Raw genomic sequence first — 20,823 nt, 5'->3', positions numbered from 1 at the left:
AACTGTAATCGATAAAACTGTAATCGATAAAACTGTAATGGAAAAAAACTGTAATTGATAAAACTGTAATCGATAAAACTGTAATCGATAAAACTGTAATGGAAAAAAACTGTAATCGATAAAACTGTAATGGATAAAACTGTAATCGATAAAACTGTAATCGATAAAACTGTAATTGATAAAACTGTAATCGATAAAACTGTAATCGATAAAACTGTAATCGATAAAACTGTAATGGAAAAAAACTGTAATTGATAAAACTGTAATCGATAAAACTGTAATCGATAAAACTGTAATCGATAAAACTGTAATGGAAAAAAACTGTAATCGATAAAACTGTAATCGATAAAACTGTAATCGATAAAACTGTAATCGATAAAACTGTAATGGAAAAAACTGTAATGGATAAAACTGTAATGGATAAAACCGGTCACAAACCATCAAACAGTCAGTATGACCTTCTTTTGGTGCAACTTTGGTTTCGGGAAGTGTCATGGAGCTTCATCGGTGTCTAACCACTGAACTGAATGTCCCCGGTTGTCATAAAGAACCCACTTTTCATCACAAGTCACAACCCAGTCGTTCTTATTGCATAAAAGAAAGAAAGATGACAATAACAGACTTTCTTTTGGTTGTAGTTCAATTCGCGGGGTATCCAAGTTTTTTTGTCTTTCTAATCTCTCTTAAGAGGTTGAAAATCGTTGTATATGTTAAGTTTAATTCAGAAGCAAATTCTCGAGCAGTAGTGCGTAAATTGGCTTCATCCAAGTCTCTTAATTGATCATTATCAACATCCGATGACCAACCACCACGTTCATCATCTTTTTTCTTCTTCATCTTCTTTCGTCGCCATCACAAAATTTCTTAAATGACCATTGTGACTGCTGCGCATTCAGTAGTGGTTCCTGGGCCAACCGCTTCGACGCTTCGTTGATATCACAATCTGTTTCATCAGCTTTTCCGCTTAGCTTGAATTGAAACAAGAAAATTGTGCGAATTTGCTATATTTCCTTCTTGTATTCAACGTTCTGAAAAGAAGACATAATTGTCTTAAAACGATTGTAATTTAAACGATTAGATAGAAAAACGCTCTTTAAAATGATATATACAGTAAAAGTATTATAACAAAAACTTATTTGAAAATACATCATATGAAATCCAAATTAAAAATTCTGCAAGAAGTTTCTTTTCAATCTAATATATATATATATATATATATATATATATATATATATATGAGGGACGTTCCAAAAGTAAGGCATCCTATTTTTTATTCTGCTTAAATGGATCAGGGGGGTGGGATTGCAAATTGAAATGTTATAGTGATAGTACTTTTGAACTTATAAATTCATGAACTGAAAGTTTCACCTCTTTGTTGCAGATATGGACGGTGTGACACTTTAAGAAAGCAAAAAAGCAACACACACACACATGTATAAGTTCGGTCATGATAATTATTATATTATCAATTTGTAATCTCCTCTGAACCATACGCGTGGAATAAGGAAAATAGAATGCATTGCTTTTGGAACGCCTCTCATATATATATATATATATATAAAATATATTTTAGTCATCGACATACAGACCTGTTTCGTTGTTTCACAACTCATCAGTGCCGCTAGACTAACACCTATCCCAAGCCGAGGATCGAACCTAGAACCGTCGTGATGACAGTCGGCAGTCCTACCCCCTGACTACGGAATCGGTGGCCGAAATTAAACTGTCCGAACGTCTATTTAAATAAACATCCGTCCGCCACTCGTAGAGGGCTCAAACGTTTGTTTGTAAACAAACCGCGAGCTTCGCATTTTTTCAGCTAAATTAAGTAGCAAGTAAGATAATTTACGATAGTGCTCTACCCAAGAGGGGAGCTTTATAAAATATATTTTAGTCATCGACATACAGACCTGTTTCGTTGTTTCACAACTCATCAGTGCCGCTAGACTAACACCTATCCCAAGCCGAGGATCGAACCTAGAACCGTCGTGATGACAGTCGGCAGCTCTACCCCCTGACTACGGAATCGGTGGCCGAAATTAATCTGTCCGAATGTCTATTTAAATAAACATCCGTCCGCCACTCGTAGAGGGCTCAAACGTTTGTTTGTAAACAAACCGCGAGCTTCGCATTTTTTCAGCTAAATTAAGTAGCGAGTAAGATAATTTACGATATATATATATATATATATATATATATATATATGTATATATATATATATGTATATATGCATATGTATATACTCCTATAATTTTTTTTGTTGTATGTTGATAGTCATATTAAAACCCCTTTTTTTCTATTTATTTAAAAAGAAAATACCACTCTGTTATATACGATTGTTGAATTGCATTCATCTGCAAAATATCTAGCTAATTTGCATATTATTTTAAGCATTCTTTTAAATTAATTCTCAATTAGTTTTTTTTTTTTTTCGGTTGTCTTATCTTTAGTTAACTATTATTTGCAATTATATTCATGCAGATATTCTACACGATTTATACTTGTGTAATATTTGTGTAAAAATGTTATAGTTAACAATATATATATATATATATACTAGCTGTACCCTGCCACGCGTTGCTGTGGCTCAATTTGGTGTCATGGAAAAATCTAATAAAAAGAGAAAATCCATGTTTCTTATATTCTTAGTACAGCAATCCACTCCAAGAAGTGAAAAAAAAAAAATGGCGTTTCCGTCCAGTATAGCTTGGACTTGACCAACAATTAGTGGATTAAGCCGAACGTTGCTAAAATGTTGAAATGCTAAATCGAGTTTTCTTTTTTTATTTTTTGTATAAAAAAATGTGAGTTTTTAATTAGTATTTGGGTTAGTATTTGGGTGAGTGAGGGGGGGGTCGTTACAATACACAGATTTGAAAAAGTTGTCCAAAAACAAATAAATGAAAGCAAATGGAAGGTAAGTTACGTTTCTACCAAATTGGATGATTTGTTAGTGTTTTTATTTAGTGTAAAATGTTTAATCAGCTCGAAAAACACAGTGTTTATCGATGTATTTGAAAAAGACAAATGGTCGCGGACTTTGTTGAATATGTTAAGTTTGAGAAAATAAGTTAAAAACTATACAAAACAGTGTCAGAAACCCACCGAATATATGTTACCGTGACATAGGTTGACATATTCGGTGGGTTTCTGACAGTATTTTGTATAGGTTTTTAGTTTTAACTCACTTTCCCAAACTTAATGTAATCAACAGTGTCCGCCACCATTTGTATTTTTCAAATATACCAATAAACACTGTTTTTCGAGCCGACTAAACGTTACATTTAATAAAAAGGGTTTGTATTACTAAACACAGATACAAAAAAATTGTCGAAAAATAAATATATAACAAATAAATGTTATCAAAGGTAAGATAAGTTACTTTTCTACCTAATTGGATAAGATTTTAGTGTTTTTATTTAATGTAAAATGTTTAATTGGTTCAGAAAACATGCAGTGTTTATCAGTATATTTGAATAATACAAATGGCGGCAGACTGTGTTAAACATGTTAAGTTTGGGGAAAATGAGTTAAAACTAAAAAACTATACAAGATACTGTTAGGAACTCACTCAATATATGTTACCGTGACATAGGCTGCCATATATTCGGTGGTTATTTAACAGTAATTTGTACAGTTTTTTAGTTTAAACTCATTTTCCCAAACTTAACGTGTTTAACACAGTCTGCTGCCATTTGTAATTTTCAAATATAGCGGTAAACGCTGTGTTTTTTTTTAGCCGAATAAACATTTTACATTAAATAAAAACACTAAAAAATTATCCAGTTTGCTAGAAAAGTAACTTATCTTGCCTTTGATAATATTTGTTATATATTTGTTTTTTGACAACTTTTTCGAATCTATGTGTACAGTAATACAAACCCAATAAAAACACTAAAAATTATCCAGTTAGGTAGAAAAGTAATTATCTTGCCTTTGAAAACATTTACTTGTTATATATTTGTTTTTGTTGACAACTTTTTCAAATCTTTGTGAAAGTACAAACCCGAAGGGGGTATTTTTCTGTCTATTTTTATTTTTGGTACCGTGCTATTTTAAAATGGTTTTTCCAAGTTAAATTTAAATTTCACAATATCTTCTTTTTTTTTTTTTGTATTTTTTTTACATTAGGTCCACCTCCACAATTTTCTTTAAAATGACTACTTTTAAAGGTTTTCGTCTATGCTGAATAAGAAAATCTTATTTACAATTTGCAGAGGCAAGTAGTTTTCGAGATATAAAAACCTGTACTATGCACTATAATTCACTGGCGGCCATGAATAAACAGCCCAACCTCCCCATATTAAGAACGGCTTTCGGAATAAACACACCTAACCTCCCCATGTTAAAAACGGCTTTTGAAATAAATATCACTATTCTCCCTATGTTAAGAATGGCTTTCGGTATAAACACCCCCAACCTACCTATGTTAAAAATTGTTGAGGTGGGCCTAATGTGAAAATTTACCTTTTGTTTTTTAATAAATTGTTAGTTGAAAGCACAGAAGACAGATTTGCCATTTAGTTGTACAAATATTCTCAAACCAGGTAATCACTAAAAGGGGCTCTTAAAGGTCGACACCGGTATCGAGCAAGGTGTAGGCAGAGAATAGTTACAAAACATCCTCCTCATGTTAAGAATGGCTTTCAAAATAACCTTATTATTTCAGCACAGTAAAAAAAAATATATAAGTACCCAAAATTTTATTTTTATTGGTCAATGTTTTTAATGTTAAATTATAAAATAAAACATACTTCATATTGTATTATTTTTTAAATTTGTTAAACAATAGGTGTATCAGATTTTTGGGGAATTTTTGACACCCCTAACAGAAAACTGCGAATAAAATATAAAAAACTCGTAATTTCTCTTTTTAAGGATGGTTGTTTATTTTCTGTATGGAATATACTCCCAAAATAAACTATTAAAGTTGTTTAAAAAATAATAGAAATATTATTTTTTTATTTTTTAAAAAACAGTGTTTACAAAATGCCGGCGTGTCTTCATGCAGCCATTTTTTTACGTAATAAAATCAATAGAATTTTACAAGTTAAATATTTTTCAATTTTTAAACTTTAAAAATCTATCAAAATTTTTCTATGGGTTCAATTTTTACGATATTTTCAGGGTCAATGTGAAATGTTATGCTCTTTCCAATAAACCAAATATAATATTTTAGAGAAACGTTTTTTTTTTCAAATTCACCCCCCCCATTTTGAAATGTCTATTAAAATTTTAATAATTAATTTATGTGCCAAAGTTTTATATATCACAAATTGAAGATAAAAGATCGATAAAGAATCGATAAAAGATCGATAAAGAAAATATTCTAATATTCTAATATTCAAAAAAAAAGCGCATAGTTTTTTGGAAATTTACCTGTAAAGTCCAAAGTGTAAAACCTTTTTTTTTAAAAAAACCACGTTGATTTTTTTTTTTTTAAATGAAACCTCATGTTATGCTTACATGGTCAAGTAAATACCAAACGCTGACAGCAAATATTTCTATTTCATTGAATGTTTTCTTTTTTCAGATATTAAAAAAAAAAAAATTTAGTCGATAAAGAAGTATTAAAATATATCAATCAAAAACTCGTGTATTTCATTAAAAGAATTTAAAAAAACAAAAAATCGACAAAGCGGATTTTTTGTTCTAGGAGTGAATGTTTGTTTCCTTTTTAACTACAGAGGATGAAAAATACTAATTTTGGTTAACACACGCAATAAAAAAGAGACATTATTCATGTCCCTTGGACAAATCCGTACTTCATAAATTTCATTTTAGCAGCAGTAGCTATTTACAGCTTCGTGCAAAACATGTTGCGAAAATGCGATTTTCTACGACCCTTGCTTTAAAAAATCCTTTTAAATACATGGAATTTAAAATATAAATATGGATAAATACATGGAATTTAAAATATAAATATGGATAAATTCTTAACAATGAAGGATGGAATTACCCATTTAATAGCATATTTTTTTAAGTAAGTGATTTTTGGCATTTATATATATATATATATATATATATATATATATATATATATATATACATATATTTATAAGCAAGTCAAAATATGTTGATTTTCTTTATATTTTTTTTAAAGAAAACAAATATTGCATAATTTGCTATTAAAGCTGTTGTTTTAAATAAAATTTGGTCTTTGCTCCTTTAATTGAAAAAAAAAATAGGGTTTGAATTACATTTTTCAAGTAGTTATAAACTTCGAAAAATAGTAAGTTGAATTATTAAAGTTCTGATCATCATTTTTAATGGCCACTTTCTGATACACAACGTGGTTAATTTAAATTAAATTTTAATCACATGATCACATTTTCAATAATTATGTGATTATATTTTACCCATTTAAAGTTTGTAAAACATGTAAAAAAAACAAACTTCTGCTCGATACCGATGTTGACTTTTAAGAGTCCCTTATAGTGATTACTATATTAGGATATTTGTACAACTAAATGTCAAATCTGCCGAAAACTTTTCTTTATTTCACTTAATAATTTCTTTTCTTTATTTCACTTAATAATTTCTTTAATAAAGAAATATGTTCGCATATAAAAACTTTTGTAAAAAAAAAAGAAAAAAGTGTACTTTCAATTTCGTTAAAAAGGTTTTCTTACGGTTAAAAAAAAAGCAAAAAAAAAAAACAATCGAATCGGACCTTAATCGCATCGTTTTTTCGTTGTTTTTTTTTTCAAGTTAAATTCAACTTTCAGAATATCTTTTTTATATATAATTTCAGGATATATTTTTTTGTAATAATAAATTTTAAATAATAAATTGTTTTTTTTAATAATAAATTGTTAGTTGAAAGCACAGAATAGTTACAAAATACCCTCCCCTCTTGATGGTAAGAATCGCAGAAAAAAACAATTAAAAAATAAAAAAAGATATTTCAGCACGTTACCAAAATGCATATGTACCGTGAATTTTCTTTAAAAAAACTGTACTTTCACCTAAGAATTTATAGTTTAAATAATAAATAAAGTTAATATTTTCTCATATAGAAACAACTGTTAAAAAAAAAAAAAAAAAAAAACGACAAAGATGGTTTTGTTAAAGTTCTTTGACTTTTATGTTTCAACTCAAAACGCACGTTCTGGCGAGCAATTTGTTTTAAATTAAAAAAAATTGGGAAATGAATTTCAATTTTAAAAATAGAGGATGTTTTTTTTTTTTCGCTTATCGATTAGAGTCGTCAAATCGTGGGGGATACATTGAAATAACTACCGGAAGTAAAAACCGAATAGTCCCGCAGAAACGAGTTCGAAAAATATTTTTATTCTATTTAATATTTTTATAATTTGATATATTAATTTATTTTAATAACATAAAAACATTCCTTGACTCTAAGGAAAGTCTGTCTGCAAATTTCAATTAAATTGGTAATGTAGAAATATCGTTTTATTGATAACGAACAAACCAAAAATTACATTTTTATATATATAGATTTATGTATGTGTAGATATATTTGTTTAAAAATATTTTGCCTACCAAACTCCTTTGTCAGTTTTTGGACTACAGACATGAAACTTAATATATAGGATATTCAAACCTTTGCTTTCTTGCTCTCTTTTTTTCTTTGCTTTCTTTTTCTTCCCTTTCTTTCTTTCTTTTCATGCAAAACTTTATATTTGGGTTTTAGCCAAGGAAAATCGGTAAAAAAGTGTGGAAATTTAAAATACGGAATTTGTCAGGTGAAGGTCAAACAACGGCATTACGAATATGCATGCATAACGTAATAGCTATTGGTTCATGTTTTAATTTTTAGCCTTACAGTAAACATGTCTTTATAGCTCAGGCATTTCGATTCTCGGTGGTGGCGCACAAGTCATTTTTTAAAAACTTTTAAATCATTACAATATTATATTGAGTCCAATATAATATAATAATAAATACAAAATCTGCATTAATCAAAATATCATATTTAAGCGTATTTTATGATCGGGCAATGCCGGGTGGCCTGCTATTATATATATATATATATATATATATATATATATATATATATATATATATATATGGCAATACACTCAGAATATCTTTTAAACCTAAACACTCATAATACCATAATTACGAGTGAAAGAAACCATTTTGGTTCCAACAACATTGTTTGTCTTAAATGTCTTCTTCTATCTCTCCTCTTAGTGGGGCAGGTTATCTCAATATTCCATAAGAATCTTTCACTTAGTGATACAAGCACCAAAATTGACACAAATGATGTTCAGAACATACATTTTAAAAAAGAACGTTAGCCATCAGAAAATTTAAGATGGCTGCCAGTTTTCAAGATGGCTGCAGAAGCAAACCTGACAAATTTCAATTTTGGTGCTTGTATCATCAAGTGAAATATTGTTTAAGCAATCTACTCCACTATCTCCTTTCTCTTTTCCTCCTCTGTTGTTTTTTCAGTTCCATCATCATGAATTACCCCCCCCCTTCCCTCCGGCGATGCTTGATGCTGTTCTTGCAACAACAAAGAGAAGAGGTTAAGGTTAGGGTTGAGACAGTCTCTGCCATATTTCATTAATTTTTATTATTTTTGCAAAAAAAAACCAAAAAAAAAACAAATAAGAACATAAGATGCGCCCATTTAATAAATTGCCATTTCCAACTTTTCCTTTTTATATATTAATGTGTTACTGTTGATCAGCTCCTGAAATACCACTCGAGGGCGAGTGTTAATGTAGTTGTCACTGTAAAGTTTGGAAGACGTTGTTCTACAGTTCATTGCTGAGCTCCACTCAAAAAGCAAATAGCTGCCTCCATCTGTTCTTATATAGACATAAGCAGCAAATAACTCCCCGGGTACTTCTTGTGCTAGGGGCAGATAACTCCCTGGTATTTCCTGTACCAAGGGCAGATAACTCATGTATACTATTTCCACACAAGAGTAGATTACTCTTTTATTTATACATATATATATATATTTGTACGTAGATCATTTGGAGTTTTATCAGAAAGGATCTTTCTACATCTGCCATGAAAAATAGAAAGATGAAAAGTGAAGTATGATGCCATTTATTTTACTGGATGCAGTACCAGTGGAAGCTGCGACGAGAACAGCTGGATGCTCCATATCCTTGGGAGAAAGTGTTCGCTTGAGGTAATCAGCTTATAAGGTTAACCACGTGACTCTTTCCAGTCCCACCACAAAAACATGACAAAGGCATCAGTTGGGGGGGGGGCATATAGTTTTTTGCTTGTTCAACTATTATTATTGGTATCTCTATCTATCTACCTTAATAATTGAACTGTGTGTGTGCGTGTGTGTGTGTGTGTGTGTGTGTGTGTGTGTGTGTGTGTGTGTGTGTGTGTGTGTGTGTGTGTGTGTGTGTGTGGACTTGGAAATAGTTGGGCCGATTTTTTGTTGAGTCTCATTCAATTCTGGACAACGTTGGGTCTACCTGCTAGTCATTATTAAGTGAAACACATGTTAGAGTTCTCCAAGACAAGCGCCGTGCTAAGTTGGTGAGCTGTTTTGGGGGGTTTCGTCTTCAGCATCAAGTAAAAATATGGAGCCAGGTAGAATATGCACCCCAGCTCGCTTCCACTCCCAAATAAGATGATGAGCCTCAATTTTAATAATGCATCTACATAGTGTGACTCTTGTTTTTTTTGTACTTCATAACTGAAGAATTTATTTTCCTGTTTCCAGTATGATTCAGGAGAGATAACTTGAATATGGTTAAAAGAAAATAACTCACTCAACAAGGTTTACTGTGGTTATCTATGTTAAGGCCAAAAGTCATTCAAGGATAAAGATTAATGAAATGGATAAACTGTGCCTATTTACTTGATTCTATTAAACACAAGGTCAAATTTTAATGTGGGTAAAATTCAGCTACCCATAAAATGAGCACTCTGGAGTGGAGCAAAAATAACAAATTCCTCAATCAGTTCTTCTTCACTGTAATATAAACAGATACTACACTTTGCTCCTAACTAAAAGATCAAAAGTTGTGCTTATATGTAATCAGTAATCAAACTTTGATCATTCCGTTAATAATTTTCAATCCTCTCATAATATTCTTCATCATTCAATCAACAATTTATCCCTCTTATTAAACCTTATCTCCAATAGATGATATTTTTTGACACCCATACTTTGATCACTCATGGAACTTTTATGAAAGTACATTTTCACTATCATAATTGGTAGGCACCATAAAATAATGTGTCTATTACAGGAGATGTTTCTATTATCTTTCAATAGAAGAGGTGGATAGGTAGTGCTAACCCTGGAGATATGATAAACTCCCTTTTCTCTAGGTTGGTAAAAAACTGAATGATAATAACCCTATAATACGTCGAAGGTTACCCAAAACCTAAAAAAATTAAAATAGTAATTACTTGTAATAAGTCACTCGCGATTGTTTGATAATGGTGATCATTAGATTCAGCAATTGTGTTAGATTTTTTGCTGCTTTTTTTTTTTTGTTATCGAATTATCTATTATCTTTGAGAATAAGACAGTAGACAATGACGGTAAGAATCTGTTAGAAACGGTCAAGCAATTTAATCTCATCTGTGAGAAATAGGAATGCCAAAATAGCAAGGGGAGATAATTGAGAAAAAAGAATGGCAAAGGGAGATAATTAGGAGGGGAAGGAGAAACATTAAATTCTAGAATGTTATTTTCTCAAAGAATTTCTCTTTGCTTCTAATTCAGTTTTGGCAATGGTTCCAGATTATCAAAGAATAAAAATCAAATCCAGACACAAAAGTATGCAGACAAGTATGAGTACATTAGCTTAGGCCTGTCTGAAAAGTAATGGGACTGTGTATGCTAGTTGAGCTTTTGATAAAAGAGAGAGTAATCAGCATCATTTTTTTTTTAAATTCTATTCATCCTAAACAAGTGTTTTGCCACTTGGATGTGAAGAGTTACTATTTGGACCATGTCTAGCAGAGGACTGTAGGGAGTTGAGCAGCGAGATGTCTGTTTGTATTGCATTTAAACTTTTGCAGGATAGTACAGTCAGGAAAGCAAGAAACAGGGAGGAAATTCCAAAGTCTAGCAGTCCGAGGAAAGAATCTATTAGAGTAGAAGGTTTTCCAGCATCTAGAGACCTCAACAGTAAAGGGGTGGAATTTTGCTGCTTGTCAGGTTAGTCGGGAGTATGTATGTCAAAAAGGCACACTTGATATGAATTCATTCCATTAAAGTATTTGTAAAACAGGACTTGGTTGATAGTGTGCGACCTATTAGCTTGGAGACACATTTTGGATCTTGTCTAAAACGAAAAGACTAGTGGTAAACGCACTATTCCAAATGTGGAAATAAACCTTTGTGGTGTTGTAACATAACGTAACATGTGGTCGCAGCCGAGATTGAACTCACTACTCGAGTTTTTAGTGTAATTCAAATTTTGTCCATTCCTGAATACTTGATGCGTGGCTAGGATTATCAAGAGTATTTTTTATCATGACGCCATCACTAGATGGGTTGCCTACCATGGCTTAAGAGAGTCCCATCTACCCTTGAGGGAAGGATAGACCGCGCCAGTTTCTCAACCTGATATTTTACCTTGCGGAACATACAGCGCCTGGCCTTCCCAAATGGGCACCCATTTGGTACTGGCCAGGCTCATTGTTGCTTAACTTCGATGATCTGGTGAGAACCGGTGAGTTAATGTGATTGTGCTGTATTACATATACAGCACAATCAATGTAGTGTTGTAGAGATATAAGATAGTCTCAGATATAAGTAATTTTCAAGCATGGTAGAGGGAGCCCATCTTCTTTGTCACAGCCTTGGCAATCATTATCATCATATTAGATTTGAAATATTTTTTACATGCTGGCATGTGTTGGACAGCTTTTAGAAATTGACTTCCAAACTAATCTATCTCTGGCCAATATGGAAGTTATATGGGGAAGTTAAAAGCATAAGATCGATTCTTTAAAAGGAGACTTATCGGGATAATGCAAAACTTAACAAATTGCTTGGGAGCTTATATATAACTCCATACGATTATAAGAGCTTTTACCTTCAATCTCTTCTCCTATGTTCTTCCTGATAGTATAGATGCATCTCTACATATAGTATATATAGGGGCAGGGGAAACATGGAAGGAAGTGATAAGGATAAACTCAAGAAAAAGTAGGATAAATAAAGACCTGGTCAGAGATAGGTAAGGTTGGAAGTCAATTTTTGTAAGCCTTTCAACACATGCTAATAGTATGTAAAACGGACATTAAACCGATGATGATCGAAAAAAATCTATAAAATTTATCAGAATAAAAAAAAAAGTCAGGAACTCAGCATTTGCATGAAAAACTAGTGTTTGAAGATTTTGCGGCAAAAGATGTTCAATCCAACCTGATGATGATGATGATGATGATGATGATCATCATCATCATCATCACATATATTGAACACATACCTCATATCCTACCATGGCAAATACAGTAACCACCTTGCATACCACATATATCCGCTTTGTAATATCAGTAATCTTCTTTGTCTATCACATTAGTTATTGTAGTTCTCTTACCCCCCCCCTTCACAGTTTCAATGCATTACCCTTTTCCTCTCATGCCCATTATTTCATTTCTAATATAGTTATCGCTAGATGTTGCATCTCTAATATGTTACCTAGCAGCATCTTCTCTCCTCTTCTGATGAGAAACATTGAGCTTCGAAATGCCTAGGTATAAAGAGTTTTACTTATCCTACACCCCTAATTGATGTAACATCCATATTTAATAAACGATTAAATCTAAATGCATTAGTATAATTTTTATATTGTCTTCATCATATATATATATATATATATATATATATATATATATATATATATATATATATAAGCCTGATGAATTCTCACGAGAATGAAACGTGGAATATTCTGTGTAGCTTAATTGCCATATATATTTTCATAACTTACTACCTAGCTCTACCTATGTATTGAGCACTGTTGAAGTAAATACTGAAAAATTTACTTATAAAATTATATCTTCGTATATTAATTTATGTGATTGAATGAAGTAATATATATATATATATATATATATATATATATATATATATATATATATATATATATGGCATAATCACGTTGGCACACTGGTTCTCATCAGATCACCAAAATTAAGCAACGTTGAGCCTGGCTAGTACCAGATGGGTGACTATTTGGGAATTCTAGCCGCAGTATGTGCTTTCCGCTTATCTCGGCATTGTTTCCAGTCGTCCTGAACCTCCACAATATGCTTATTCGATTATATTTCACCTTTTATTTATATTAATCCGTTTACTTATGAAGCTTCATGTATGGTAATTTTGATTACTTGATATGATATGCAAATAAATGACAAAATATCTATTTTCCAAATCTCAAGATGTTCTCCATCTTACCGCTTACTTCTTTTAGTGTGTTAAAATGTTCAGTTCTTGACAGCACCTGTTTCGTAGTGCAGAATATAATTTTTGATATGTGCGTGTATGTATGAATTACAAGATGGCATAAATATCACAAAACACAATTGCAATTACTCTTCCAATTTATTTGGATTTAAATAATTGTGACTATTTTCTTTTTATTTCCTTTTAAAGTTAATGAGTTCTTACTCTTCTGATGAGTCAGGGTGGAAACTATTAAAAAATTGACATAATAATTATATAATTATTTCTGTGCTACGAAACAGGTGCTGTCAAGAATTGAACATTTCAACATGTTGAAAGAAATAAACAGGAAGATGAACAACATCTTAGAATTTGGAATATATATATATATATATATATATATATATATATATATATATATATATATATATATATAGTCTTGTAAGTTTCTTTAAAACTGTAAAAAAAAAAAGTCTTTTGTTGGAAGATTTTTTTTCAGTATGTCAATTAATTTCCTGCATCATTGAATTGTTTTACTTACATGAACAAACAATAGTACCAATGTTCTTAAAGAGATCATCAGCTGCTTACCATGAAACACTGTTTCGGGAGTTTAAAAATAAAATTGTATTACATTATGGTTCGATATCAGTGTTGATCAAACACCACTTCCCTCAAATCACATGAACAAAAATATTTTCGATACTGGATCTAGTTCTTTCCTCCAGATAATTTAGGTTAACCAATTCATACCATTTAAAAAAGTATTTCTTACCTGTGTCATCCGTCCCTTTCTTCACAAGTTAATGTGTCTACTGTTTATATAGAGTGTTTACTTGAATTCATTCTACTATTTATCACCCCCTTCTTTGTTATTAGTATTACATATATATATATATATATATATATATATATATATATATATATATATATATATATATATATATATAAATCCCCGAAACAGTATTTTATGGTAAACAACTGATGATCCCTTAAAAAATAGAGCAAGTTAATGCAGTGATTGCAGGTGATTGAATGACTTACTGACTAAATAGTTTTCTAACGAATGATAAAAAATAATTTTTTTTTTTTGTATAGTTTTAAAAGTTAAAAACTTCCAAGACTATATATATCTTCTTTTATAATATAAAGCTGAACGTCTGTGTGTGTGTCTGGTCACGAATAGGCTCCTATATGGTTGACTATTATAGAAAACTGATCACATATAATGATAGAAGATGTATCGAGACACAGGAATGGGTATGTTTGATCTGGCATAATGATGATTCATTAAAATTGTGGGGTCTGCGTACACGCCTGGTCCACAAAGTATGGAAATAAAAAATTTAAAAATTAAAAAAAACGTTTACAAGTGTTTTTGATATAGATGTACATAATAATACCTTGATAAGTATGTTTTAACTTAAATAGGGATGGTATAATAAAATTGTGGGGTCTGCGTTCGCGCCTGGCCTCCATAGAATGGAAATAGGCACAAACTTTAATAAAGACTTTTCATATCTATCTGCGTAAGTATACTTTAATAATTATGTTTCAGTTTGAAGAAATATGATATAAAAAAATTATGGGGTGTTGGTTCGCGCCTGACCTCCATAGAATGGAAATATGTCACAAAGTTCAACAAGGTTTTTTAATATAGATCCACAGAATATTGTGATAAGTGTTTCAGTGTGAACAGGTATGGTATAATAAATTATGGGGTTTATCTATTTTATTTTTACTTTCATCATATTTTACTTTGGTTTTGATACCCCCGAATTCGAAGCTACCTCTTTACAACCCTTCCTTTTCCAAACTTATACTTTCATAAATCAGAGTCCATTTTCTGTAGGCTGTTTTTGAACCCAGTCAATGACAGGTACTTCTGCTAGTATATATATATATATATGAAAATTTGGAATTAAATTCAGTAAATTAAAAATATTATAAATTTATTATTCAACAAGGAATACAAAAATTTAGATCAAGTTGAAACTGTCATTTTGGAAGATCAACTCGTGACTATTCACCAAATAGCCCAGGAGATCAAGATTAGTAAAAGTCTGTGGAAACTCTCATTCATGACCATTTGCATATGCATAAGATGTCTGACAGATGGATTCCCAAATTGCTGACACCTTTCCAGAAACAAGAATGCGTCAAATGCTGGCGGATGAATTTGGAGATGTTCCAAGAAGATGAAGTTTATCAAAAGATTGATTACACAGGATGAAACCTGGGTCTATCACTATGATTCAGATATCAAAGCCCAGTCAATGCAATGGAAGCACTTGGACTACCACCTTCAAAGCACTTGGACTCACTATCTTCTGCTGGTAAAGTCATACTCACAAGATGGAATAGTGATGACACTTTTCCTGGGAAAAACAATGGAAGTGGTTCTCTGAGTACCATCTTAAGGTAAAGTATAAGGAAGTTACGATGTTAAATATTGAGCCATTCTGTTGAACAAAGATGGCGGTAATAAATTAAATTGGCGAAGAATCAATGCAGTCACGATTTTGAGTATTGGGTAATTCTTTAGAATAAAGATGACAACGTTAGATCGGCGAAGAATCGATGCAGTCACGATTAGCAGTCACTCAAGATAGAGGTTGACAGCAAACTGACTTGAATCCAAAAATTTGATATTTTTATAATGATTTCGGAGGCTTCTCATTGCATTGGTTGATTGTCCTTACTGTAGTTATAAATATGATCGTCCATAGCATTGGGGTCATATCCTCATTAGTATTCAAAATCGTTTTAACAGTCCAAACTTTTATATATAAAAATTTCAAATATAACCTATTTTATGAAATTTATATCATATGTATAAAATTTTGAGGGGAAGGCAGTAAAGGTGGTTACTCTTTATGTGCTGAATACCTATGTACCCTCACTTCCAAAGGCAAGCAATTCAAGGGAAGTAATTATTAGAGTAGAACACTTTCTGGGAAGCTTTACAGTGAAGGAGTAGTATTTTGTTTGTTGCTTGCTGTGTTCATCTGGAGGGCAGTAAAAAAAAGAGAGTGATATGATTTAATGAGGATTTAAAGGACATAATAGAAATCCACATTACATATCTGCGCAACGTTAGGTCTAGCATTCATGCTAAGCAGGTTGGACTAGCTTCTTCTGAAAGAAGAAGTGAAGAACTGTCAAGGGAACATCAAATTCACAAGCAGTTCCAAGTCGCATGTATATCTTGATCAGTGGAGATGGCAGTGTTAGGTTTTTGCAGTTCTTGCAGAGAGATGGCAAGGTCTTAAGACATAACACACCTGATATTCCTAAATAGTCACCCATCTGGTACTGACCACGTCAACATTGCTTTATTTTGGTGATCTAACAAGAACTGGTGTGTCAACATGATTATTCTGTATAATGTCAAGTCTTTCCGTCATCTGTGAAGGGGTGTGATTTTGCTACTTGCCAGGATAGCCAAGGGTAGGTGCAGCAGTGCCGCTAGTTCATTAGTGCACATTCTATTTCATCTTCTTCTGACTATATTAGGGAATGAAGCGGAAGGGGGAGCAGTAAAAGCAAAGAGAGTAATATGGTTTAATGAGCATAGTGACTAAGGCCATAGTATTAATCCTTATTCAATCGAGGGCAATATCGAGTTTTTCTACTAGTGTTTGATAAATGTAATATCTTAACAATTTTGCTAAAACAAACAACTTTTTTTATTTGATATTTTGAAAAAATGTCAAAAATATAATCAATAAACTTCATCTGCGTTTGGAAATTTCAAAAAGGAAAAAAAAAGATTTGTATGCCTGCGTTCTGTTACAACTACATACAGATTATCCAGAAGAAATGCTGAATTAACAGAACAAAAGTGACTAAAAGTGACAGCTTTTATGTTTAAATGGGAGTATATCAAGTTTAGTGCTTGTCTGTGAAACAATGGAAGGCCTATTTGTTAAATTTAAGTGTTGGGGGGGGGGCTGAAGAATAGAGGTATTTCCATAGCCTTAGATTTGATGCATCAAGTTTGAAAGTTATTGAGAAAATAATCTGATGGATCAAAATTGAAAGTTATTGAAAGAATAATTTGATGGATCAAGTTTGAAAGTTATAGCGAGAATAATTAAGCAGCAAATTGGAAGTCAAATAAGCATAGATGAAATGCGGATTGGTTTTATACTCGGACACTAGTATTATTTTTATTTTTACCCTGAAAAGAAAAATGCAAGAGAAGTACCTTGATAAGAAGAACTTGCATTTAGCTTTTGTGGATCTGAAGAAATCTTTGACAAGAGATGTTTCTTGGTCTTTGCATAAACTAAGGGTTATGTAAACAATTCTCAATGTTGTTTTAGAATTAACAGTCCATTTAGTAGAAGCTTTAATGTCTAATTGGGAGTACATCAAGGTTATGTACTGAATCCATTGCTTTTCATTTGTGTCTTAGAAGTAAAGTACAATTAGTGCTATAATTATCATTAGACACGTGCAAGAGAAGTACCTTGGTAAGTAAAAAAACCTGAATTTTATTTTTGTGGATTAGGAGAAACCTTTTGACAGATAGCTAAGAGCGGTTGTCTACACAAAATGGTGAAAGATTGTTCCAACAATGTACAGAAATTCTCCCATTTTTTTTTTTTTTTTTTTTTTTTACAAAGAAGGTGCCACTTATCTAGGCCTGGAGGCCAGTCGAGTATAAAGGGTTAATTAATATATGGTAATCATTGGGACAATAGTGTAGTAATCGTTAGTAGTGGAAGTTTGGTATAATTTTATTTAAGGGTATGGTTCAACAAGAACTTATTTATATTGAACTTGAAGATGACTATATTGTAATCAGCTGGAAAGCAGACCAGCAGAACAGAGTTCCACAGGCGGGCAGTTCTAAGAAAGAAGCTTTGTTCATGGAATCCATGTTTAGGTTTAAGCACAAATAGTGAGTTGGGGAAATCATTGATATCAGTTTTAGCTAGACGAGTATTTTTTTGTGAAAGTTTGGCAAGAGGGAATGAGAGATTGGAGTTCAGACGAACACTTGCCATGAAAATAATAATGGAGCAGATACAGGCTAGCAATGTCTCTTCTATGGGAAAGGGTTGCAGGGAAGAGAAAAGAGCATCATCTACTAGGTTACAAAGATGGTTTTGAACTCTGTCAAGGCAGGATAGGATGCTCCAAGCAGCTCTTGTCCCAATGTGGCAACGTTACTCCATCATAGGATGTACCTGGCAGGTAGAGGATTGCATTGACAGTGAGATATCTTCTGGAGTGGTAGAATGATCCAACCATTTTTCCAGTAACATTGGCAACAGATTTGATGCATGTGCTCCATTTCAGATCAGTACATTTAGTGGCAGCTTTAACGGTAAAGTAGAAGTACATAAGTATTTTGTAATTCTCTAAGGATTCTTGTCCATTGTTTTTCATTTGTGTTTTAGTCTTGTCCATTGTTTTTCATTTGTGTTTTAGTCTTGTCCATTGTTTTTCATTTGTGTTTTAGTCTTGTCCATTGTTTTTCATTTGTGTTTTAGTCTTGTCCATTGTTTTTCATTTGTGTTTTAGTCTTGTCCATTGTTTTTCATTTGTGTTTTAGTCTTGTCCATTGTTTTTCATTTGTGTTTTAGAAGTATTAGAAGTTTTCATACAGGTTGTCCAGAAGAGATGTCTGTGAAACAATGAAAGATCTACTTGTTAAGCTAAAGACTTGGAGGAATTCAATGGAAAGTAAAATTCTGTGAATGCATGTTTCTAAGACCAAAGTGAGAACCAGTTGGTGTAATTCTGAAAAGCCCCCAGAAAGAGGAAGGTTCACTTGCCCAGTTTTTGGAAAGAGAGTATCGGACAACTTAAATATTATGTGGTACTTGTAAGCACAAAAACTGTAGTGAAATTGAAGGTAGATTTAGAAACAACAAAGATGAATGAGAACTCAGATGTGGAGAAAGTATATTTGGATGCTGAAACTATTGAGGTTGTTCAGCAGTTTTGTCATCTTGATGATACAATTGGAGCACAGGGTGGAGAAGGTGCTAGTGTGATTGCAAGAATTATGAATGAAAGGGAACTTTTGTCATTACTATTTAGCAGAGTATTATCGCTGTTGACCAAGAGAAGAGTTTAAATATCATTGCTTGCCTGTAAAAAATGGAAGGTCAACATGTTAAAAATTTGAAGGAATTTGAAGTAAAAACATCAGAGTAAATTTTACCAAAATCAAATCAAATTTATTTGCAAAAAATAACAAAGCGCAACAAGCCATGTAAGTGGAAGAGTTAGAAGATGTGTATATCTATATGCCGTCTGGGTGTTGCTTGTCCAAGGTGACTTTAAACCTGTATGTTCTACACATCATCACTACTTTCTTTGGTAGACTGCTTCACAAAGTAGAAATGTGAAAAGCGAATGCTGCCTTTCTTCTAATGAGATGAAACGCTACCCAACACGTAACTTCAGTTGCAAAGTGGACAAAGAAAAGAACTTCAACTCACTTTTTTTTGTTATACGACATTTATTTCTTCATTCTCCCACCACACATGACTTCTCGTTACAGCTGTGACGTCTCTCACGTGATTGTTTTCTTGAACATGTTCTCAAGCGTCATCCACGTCTCTCACATGATCATCTTCTCCGTGCTCCTGAACGTCATCCACGTCTCTAACATGATCGTCTTTTTAAACGTGCTCTTTATAGTCTTCTTTTCCCTTGCCGTGACGTCATTTCACTCACAGCTTTGTATTTGCTTATAGCCGTCCGCACTATGTTACAGAAAGCAACTATGGTAAATTATTTTGCTGAATCCCATGGAGACCACAACTTGGCGCTGAGGTAGAAAACTCCTTGAAAGTTATATCTACATTTATTTTGATGATGTTTTATGCCAGAATCATGTCCCTTTGCATCCTCTGCTGCTCAAATGTGATTGCAGGAGTTTGCAGTGGATGGAGTCAGTTCAGGGAGTTTCTGCCTTTACTAACCTACAAAACATTACCATTTTCGATGAAGGAAAGAGTTTATGTGAACATAGTGCGATGATGTATGGAAGTGAAACCTGGCCAGTAAACATGTGTGTTTTATGAAGAGAATTGATATGGTAATAACGATGGATTTGTTATATATGAGCTTAAATCTGATGATCTCAGAGGAAGATTGAATAGTGAAATGTGTGCAGAACGGGAGACTTTGTTGGTTTTGCCACATTGAAAGAATGTATGAGATTTCTTGCGTTAGTAGGTGTAGAACGGTTGGGTTAGGGTTAGTTAGTAGGGGAGAGCTAAAGAAAACATTGAAAGAAGAGATTTGAAAGAAATAGGAATAAACAGATGGGTTAGTTTGGAAGTCAATTCTTAAAAGTTGTTCAACATAGAGATTGTTGATGATGATGATGATGATGATGATGATGATGAGGAGGAGGAGGAGGAGGAGGATGTGCATAAGATTAGTTAGGTTAGTAGAGAAGTAGTAAAAGAATAAAGAAAAGAATAAGAAATAGA

General features: G+C 32.3%; 1 protein-coding gene across 1 annotated transcript in view; it reads left to right on the top strand.

The window, feature by feature from the left end:
* Positions 1–20,823, top strand: part of LOC145268778 (uncharacterized) — a 223,918-nt gene that overhangs the window by 165,839 nt on the left and 37,256 nt on the right. The window lies entirely within an intron of this gene.

This window comes from Euprymna scolopes, chromosome 44 (genome assembly GCF_053919585.1).
Source record: "Euprymna scolopes isolate OS-2025 chromosome 44, ASM5391958v1, whole genome shotgun sequence".
In the NCBI taxonomy this organism is placed as follows: Eukaryota; Metazoa; Mollusca; class Cephalopoda; order Sepiida; family Sepiolidae; genus Euprymna; species Euprymna scolopes.
Note: the sequence above shows the minus strand (reverse complement) of the source record. Positions and strands in the feature narration are given on the sequence as shown.